A 7,208-nucleotide genomic window follows, 5' to 3' on the forward strand; every position below is an offset into this window, starting at 1 on the left:
CGAGCGGGAAGCACTGCAGATCTGTCAGGTGTTCGTCAGTAAAGAAGTAGATTTACTCAACTACTCTGCAAGCCAGCCTGACACTTTCTACTCCTCTACATTCATCTGAGATATGTTCACACACAGAGTACAGAAAGAGCTTATAAAATACGATGCACTGTAATAATAAACTAGCAATACAAGTGACATTGAAATATCAGATTATTTTATCCTGATTTCATTATTGGCCCTCAGAGTTTCTGTGACTGAAAACATCTTTGTTGTCAACGTCCAACTCGAAATTTTAGTGTGAGAACACAAAGAGGTTACTGCAGCAATAAGAGCAGTAACAGAGACTGTGAGTCTGGTTCAGCTGGGAAGCAAGAATTCAATACACGTGAATTCAGAAGACATGAAACATGAAACTGTGCACACGTTCGTCTGTAAACATGTTGTTGTGGCGGCTCGTCGACACAAACGTTTGTTTTCTGCAGCGGTTTGAGATTCAGCTGAATGATTGATGAAGCTGTGGGGACGAGCGAGCACCAGGAGACCAGGAGAGAGAGAGAGAGGTCAGGTTAGCCTCGCTCCAACGGCCTCAAACACACACACACACACACACACACACACACACACACACACACACACACACTGTGTTTCTGTTTGTGACGTTTGAATCGGAGCTCTTAGTTTCTACCCGTCCATCAGGAGCCGATCAGCTGCTGATCAGATCAATACTTGATGACAAAATCAATATAATCAATCAGCTTTAATCAGTCAGGCTGGTGATGGAGGACGTGAGAAAAAATCTCAGACTTTCCGTTTGTGTTTCTGTGATTCCCTGTTTTATTTTGAAGTTTTGTCTTCATGTTTCATTTCCTCTTCCTGTGTGATTTCCCTCCATTGTTCTGAGCTCACCTGTGTGCTGTCAGCTCGTCCTGTTCTGCTCACCTGAGCCTCTTCCTCTGGTCTGCTTCTGTTTCTGTGATTGCCACCACCTGACAAGACTTGTGTTAAATGTCCAGAACATTTCCAGATGGACCTGATCGTCTTCTAGATGGAGTTAAAATCCGGTCGTTTCCAAACTGCAGGAGCTGGATCGAAGGTAACTGGATGTTTTTCATCTTGTTGAAGACGTTTCATCCGTCATCCAAGAAGTTTTATCAGTTCTGACTAACTGGAGGAGCTGCAGGCTTTCAAACTTTTGAAACTCAGAGCTCACACAAGGACACTGCCGCTCCTCTCTGACGATCTTCAGCTCAGCTCGGTTTTTATTTGTCTTTATCTTCTTCTAAATAACTAAACTGAACTTTCTCCTACACATTTAACCACCTCGTGCCAAACACAGTGAACATTTAAAACGTTTGTCATGTAAATTCATCCTGAGCTCAGCAGCTGCTCATGTTTGGGCCTCCAGAACATTCATAACATCCCAAATGTTCAACTACACACACACACACACACACACACACAGTCCACAGGCACACACTGAGGCTGACACACACACACACTGTAAACACACACAAACATTTCCTGTTTCGGTGTCGAACAACAAGCTGCAGCAGAGAGAGACGTTCTCCTCTCCTCCTCCTTCATCCACACTGTCAAACAGTGTCATCATCATCATCATCATCATCATCATCATCATCATCATCATCGTCGTGTGTGTGTGTGTGTGTGTGTGTGTGTGTGTGTGTGTGTGTGTGTGTGTGTGTGTGTGTGTGTGAGACCTCAGTCTGAACTGAAGTCCCAGCAGGAAAGTCTGACCCAGAAAACAGAGAAAACAGACTGTGATATCATCGTAAAGCCGTGAAATGTTTTCTAACGTTCAGTGAATTTGAGTTTTGACTGAATTCAGGTGTTAAATAAGAACCTTTGCTCGTGTTTTCAAATCAATTTATGAATCAATTTATTTAAAAAGCCTACAATTGATTCATAGACCTAACTGTCGAATCTGAACAACATATAAAGGAACATTTTGATAAACAGCGGTGACAATATTTCAACTTCTGATTAAAACACATTTCTAATACTTTATAGATGCTTAATGTTGTGTACAAACAACTTTAGTTTACTTTATTGTACATTATACAGTATTCTGTAATTATACAGAACAACAGATCAATAAACATGTTTATAACATAGTTTGGAAGAATACAACATCAGAAGAATGTCAACAGAAAAACTAAATCAATTGATTAATATGATCCCAAAACAGGAACACATAAAAAAAGTTGGAACCCAAATGTGTGTTGGATCTGCTGCAGAACACATCAGCCAAGACTAACAGAACACAGCCCCATTCAACCGCTGAGGCATTCTGGGTAATGTAGTCACCGCAGGGTTGTTGTGAGGGAATGTTTGGAATCTTTTAAAGGCTCGTTCATTCGTTCTGCTGCGTCGGTTCTGATCCGGTTCTTTTAATAAAAAAAACAAAAATGTCCGTCATGAGTCCAGCAACTGTGATCACACCATGGGTGGGCCACACACACACACACACACACACACACACACACACACACACACACACACACACACACACACACACGCACACACACACACACGCACTCACACACACATGCACACACACACACGGTCATGTGACTGTGTGTTAATCTGACTCTCATGTCTGTGTTGTTTTTTCTCTCAGCAGTTGAACTCGTCATGACCTCTGACCTTTGACCCACTTACACCAGTGAGTAAAGTCTTTACTGTACTCTGTGTGTGTGTGTGTGTGTGGTGTATGTGTGTGTGTGTGTGTGTGTGTGTGTGTAATGACTACACACTGCTGTACAAACAAACACTCAGTGATCCCCTCAGGCTTTGATTCAATCTGTAAACTTGTCTGTATGTTTGTGTATCAGCATCACACACACACACTCTCACACACACACCTCCTGAAAATCCTTCCTTCCCTCCTTCCTTCCTTTGTTGCTTCCTTCTTCCTCCTTTCCTTCTCTCTTCTTTCCTGTTTTTCACCCCACCGTCTTCTCCTGCATCTCTTCTTCTCTCCTCCCCACATTTCTTCTTCTATCTCCTTTTCTTAACCCCTTTCCTTCCTCCCCTGCGTCCTTCTCTCCTCCCTTCTCTCCTCCCTCCTCTCCTCCCTCCTCTCCTCCCTCCTCTCCTCCCTCCTCTCCTCCCCTCTGTCTCCCCCGTCTCTCCCGCAGCGTTGCGTGCTAGCTGCTCTCCTCTCCGTCCGGCTGGCTGCTCTGACGTTAACGTGCTGTGACATGTTACACTGAAACTACTTTATGGAATCAATATTAAATTCACAGCCTGTGACACTGAGGGCTAAACACAGTGTGTGTGTGTGTGTGTGTGTGTGTGTGTGTGTGTGTGTGTGTGCGTGCGTGCGTGCGTGTGTGTCTTTCTGTACTTGTGAGGACCAAATGAAAGGGAAGGCGAAACACGGGGAAATCCTACAAATTGAGGACAATTTAAAGCAAAACTAAAGTGTAGTTTTGTTTACAGTGTTCATGTGAACATCACAGTGTTCTACTGATGCTGCATGACTGAGTTTGTATCATTCAACTTTCACAGTCAGCGATGCAGTTTACAGTCAATGCTTCAACATCCAGATGATGTTTTAATATGTTGGTATATCAAACTGTCCCAAACAAAGATGTTGAACAATTTAAAGTGTAAATGAAGTTTCTGCCTTGACGGTTAAATCAGTGAAGAAAAGTTAGAAATAGAATGATTTAAAAAGTGGAAGACAGACGATGGATACCAAAAATGTAATCGTCTCCTAAGATGGGAGCTAAACTGCGCTGCTGTATTATATTAGTAGTACTGAGGTTTTTCTTCTTTGTTAATGAGTGCGATAAAGATTAAAAAGCTGCTCTGATGTTTTGTGACCCAGTGTTGATAAAATAAAATGTATTTAGTTGTCTCACATGTACAATGAATTAGCTCAATATGTCAGTACGTAAAAATAAATATAATACTAGAAAAACAAACACAAGTATAGTAATTAAAGTCAAGACAAAACTGATTGAAAATAAAGTATGAAAATCACTAAAAGAAGCAATAATGATAATAATAATAATAATAATAATAATAATAATAATAAAACTGTACAGTGGGATTATTGGTGCCGTGTGTTTGACGACATCTGTCTCTCTGTGTTTAATCAAACAAACCACAATTACATTTCAGAAGTAAAACCACACAATATCACATCGCTTCAAGGATTTTAATTTTTAATTTTTTTTAATCAGATTTATTTATAAGAATCTGAGAGAAACTTGAAAATATAGACGTCTAAACTGCACCACAATATGTTACAATAAATGTTGAGTTGGGAGTCCAGAGTCCTCACAAGTCTAGCAATAAGAGTGTGTGTGTGTGTGTGTGTGTGTGTGTGTGTGTGTGTCTGTGTGTGTGTGTGTGTTAGCAGACCTGACTGTTCATTCATGTGTGTGTGAGTATGAGGTGAGTGTGCGTAAAGCAAGAATGTGAGTGTGTGTGTGTGGATATGGATGTTCATTCAAGTGTGTGAGAGAGCGAGAAGCCCTGTGTGTGTGTGTGTGTGTGTGTGTGTGTGTGTGTGTGTGTGTGTGTGTGTGTGTGTGTGTGTGTGTGTGTGTGTGTGTGTGTGTGGTGTCCTGGGGGTGAATTAGAGCAGAGGCAGTCATGTTTGATAGCAAGGTCTCGACATCGATGAAAACACTCTAAAACGGCACGCAAACTCTGAGCGAAAGAAAAAAAAACAGCCAGGAAGAGGAAGGAGGGAGGGAGGAGGGGAGGGGAGGGGAGGTAAGAGGAAAGGAAAGGAAAGGAAAGGAAAGGTGAAAAGAGAACGGAGGAGACGATAGACAGGAAGGAAAGGAAAGATGAAGAGAGTGATGGGGAAGAAGGGAGAGGGTAAAAAAAGAAAAGAAAAGAAAAGAAAAAAAAAGAAAGAAGGATTGGAAAGGTGAAAAGAGAAAAGTAGAGAAGATAGAATGGACAGGTGAAGAGGAGGAGGGGTAAGGAAGGGAAAGAGTAAAAGGAAAGGAAAGGAACAGGTGATGAGGAAGAGGAAACACTGAGGGAGGGATGGGGAGGAAGCAGAGGAAGTGGGGGAGAGAAGTTAAAGAAGTGGCGAGGGAGGAAATAAAAGAAAAAGGCAGGAGAGTTCAAATTAGAGGAACTGAGAATTTAGAAACATCTAGAATGAGGAGGAGAAGAGGAAGTAAAGGGGGAGGAGAGGTGAGGAAGAGGAGGAGGGCAGACATCCTGATAACCAATGACGTGTTAGTCCGTCTCCGGCTCCCATTGGCTCCTGTACAAACACATCACGAACAGAGTTTCATGATTCTAAAGCTTCTGCTCACAGTTTCTCTAACAAACAGCAGGAAGTAGTCCGTCTGCTGGGGACTACTTCCTGCGGCGGATGAATCCACTTTTGTCTTTGTAAATGTGTAGTGTTGCATTAGCATTAGCATAATTAGCATTAATAACAGCACGGGTGAAATATTCATCATGACTCAGTTAATAAATCACCATTTCAGCTTTTTAAAGACATCAGTCATGAATATTGATGCTTCATTAGGCACTTTTAATAAATGTGCTCTGTGTGTGTTGAATACATATGCTTTTAGCCTATACACTGTGTGTGTGTGTGTGTGTGTGTGTGTGTGTGTGTGTAATGTATAATTTATATCTCACTTCCTGCTGAAAACAGCTGATAACTGAGGTGACCTTTGACCCACAGAGACAAAGAGAGAGCTCTCATTTTCAAGATGTTGATCTTAATATTTAAAGAACGAGAAATTCTTCCATATTTAGAGAATAGATGTTTTTTCTTGACTAACGGGAGGAAACCTTAAATTAAACCTCCTCGATTTAAAGATAAACAGAAACAGTTGAACAAAGTGTCGTCATCATCAGGATGACATCACTGTCTCTGCAAAGACACCAAGTGTTGTTATGAGGAGGCGTGTCGGCGGTGCTGAGATGAAGCTCTGATGAACACTTCACGTGCGTCGTATCAACAATATCTTGGCAACCAATGGCGACACAGACCCGTCCATCAAAGAGTCTCAGGAGCTGAGATCCAGACGATCCAGCTGTCCTCAACAGGACCGAGACACCACGGTCTCCTCGTCCTCCTCATCTGAACGACAGCGAACGTTAATGTGTCCACGGCTGCAGGAGTGTAAAATGCCAGCGTTTCGTTCTGTTGGCGCCTGAAGTCTTCAGGTCGCTGCAGAGTGTTTCTGTCCCGCCAGTTGTTGCATTGATTCATTCATGTGTGTGTTTGTTGTTTCTGCACAAACTTCATTCACTCCAACATGAGCTGCTGATGTTCAGAGTGCGAAGGATTCAACGGGCCACACACACACACATACACACACACAGTCGACAGCAGAGGTGTGACCACAGCTGTGTGTGTGTGTGTGTGTGTGTGTGTGTGTGTGTGTGTGTCTGCCTCAGTGAGCTGAAGGCTGATGTTTGCACCGACAGCAACAAAACTGAGCACTCACACACAAACTGACTGTGCTTCCCATCAGACGTGTTCTGGGTGTTTGAGTGTCTCAGTCCAACACAAGCCGGATCCATCTCAGTCCAGAACATTATTCCATGATTAAATGACGTCGGTCCCGAACACTGTTTCATGCTTTTAAATCTCTAAAAACTGTTTCACTGCGAACACGATCAGACTGCAGCTGAAAGTGACCCAAGATGGCTGCCGAACTCTGACCTACTGATTGACAGCTGCTTCTATGCCCGCCCCGTGGCCTGCAACAGCCAACGAGTGATCAGGAAGATTATTTTTACCTGAGACTCCAGATGATTGACGCATCATGTAACCAATGAGATTTCACATCCAGTAATATATAGTTTATATCAGTTTTTAAAGGCCAACACTTTGAAATTATTAATTAATTTGTAGTTTTATGCATTTTGCTCTTTGAATATGTTGTTTTTAATTATTTTATGTGTTCAAAGTTTGTATAAATAAGGAAATAAAGGCCTTATAATGAGGTTTTGCCTTTGTGACTGTCACTCAGGCTGTTTTGAGGTTGAATATTTCAAGTGTTAAATGTTCATTTTTAGTGATATTGTTATTAAATCTGAACTTGGACCATGTCAGACTGTTTGATGTGGAGCTGCTGTGTTTTCCAGCTGATAGTGGTTAATTACAGGTCGTCTGCAGGCTGATTTTAGCTTTTAAACGAATGAATAAATAATGTGACTGTACAGCAGATATGATGCCGCCGTTATCAGACAAAGACAGT

At 42.0% G+C, this 7,208-nt stretch overlaps 1 long non-coding RNA gene across 2 annotated transcripts; it reads left to right on the forward strand.

Moving 5' to 3' along the window:
- The first annotated feature begins 902 nt into the window (after window positions 1-902).
- LOC119004772 lies at window positions 903-6,950 on the forward strand. Of its 2 annotated transcripts, none has more exons than XR_005070304.1 (3): window positions 903-1,084; window positions 2,630-2,674; window positions 6,403-6,950. It is a non-coding gene; the product is annotated as an uncharacterized LOC119004772 (long non-coding RNA). The 2 variants fall into 2 exon arrangements; XR_005070303.1 differs by having other exon boundaries at window positions 6,480-6,946.
- The last annotated feature ends 258 nt before the right edge of the window (window positions 6,951-7,208 follow it).

The sequence above is a fragment of the Acanthopagrus latus genome, chromosome 16, assembly GCF_904848185.1.
Source record: "Acanthopagrus latus isolate v.2019 chromosome 16, fAcaLat1.1, whole genome shotgun sequence".
NCBI lineage: Eukaryota > Metazoa > Chordata > Actinopteri > Spariformes > Sparidae > Acanthopagrus > Acanthopagrus latus.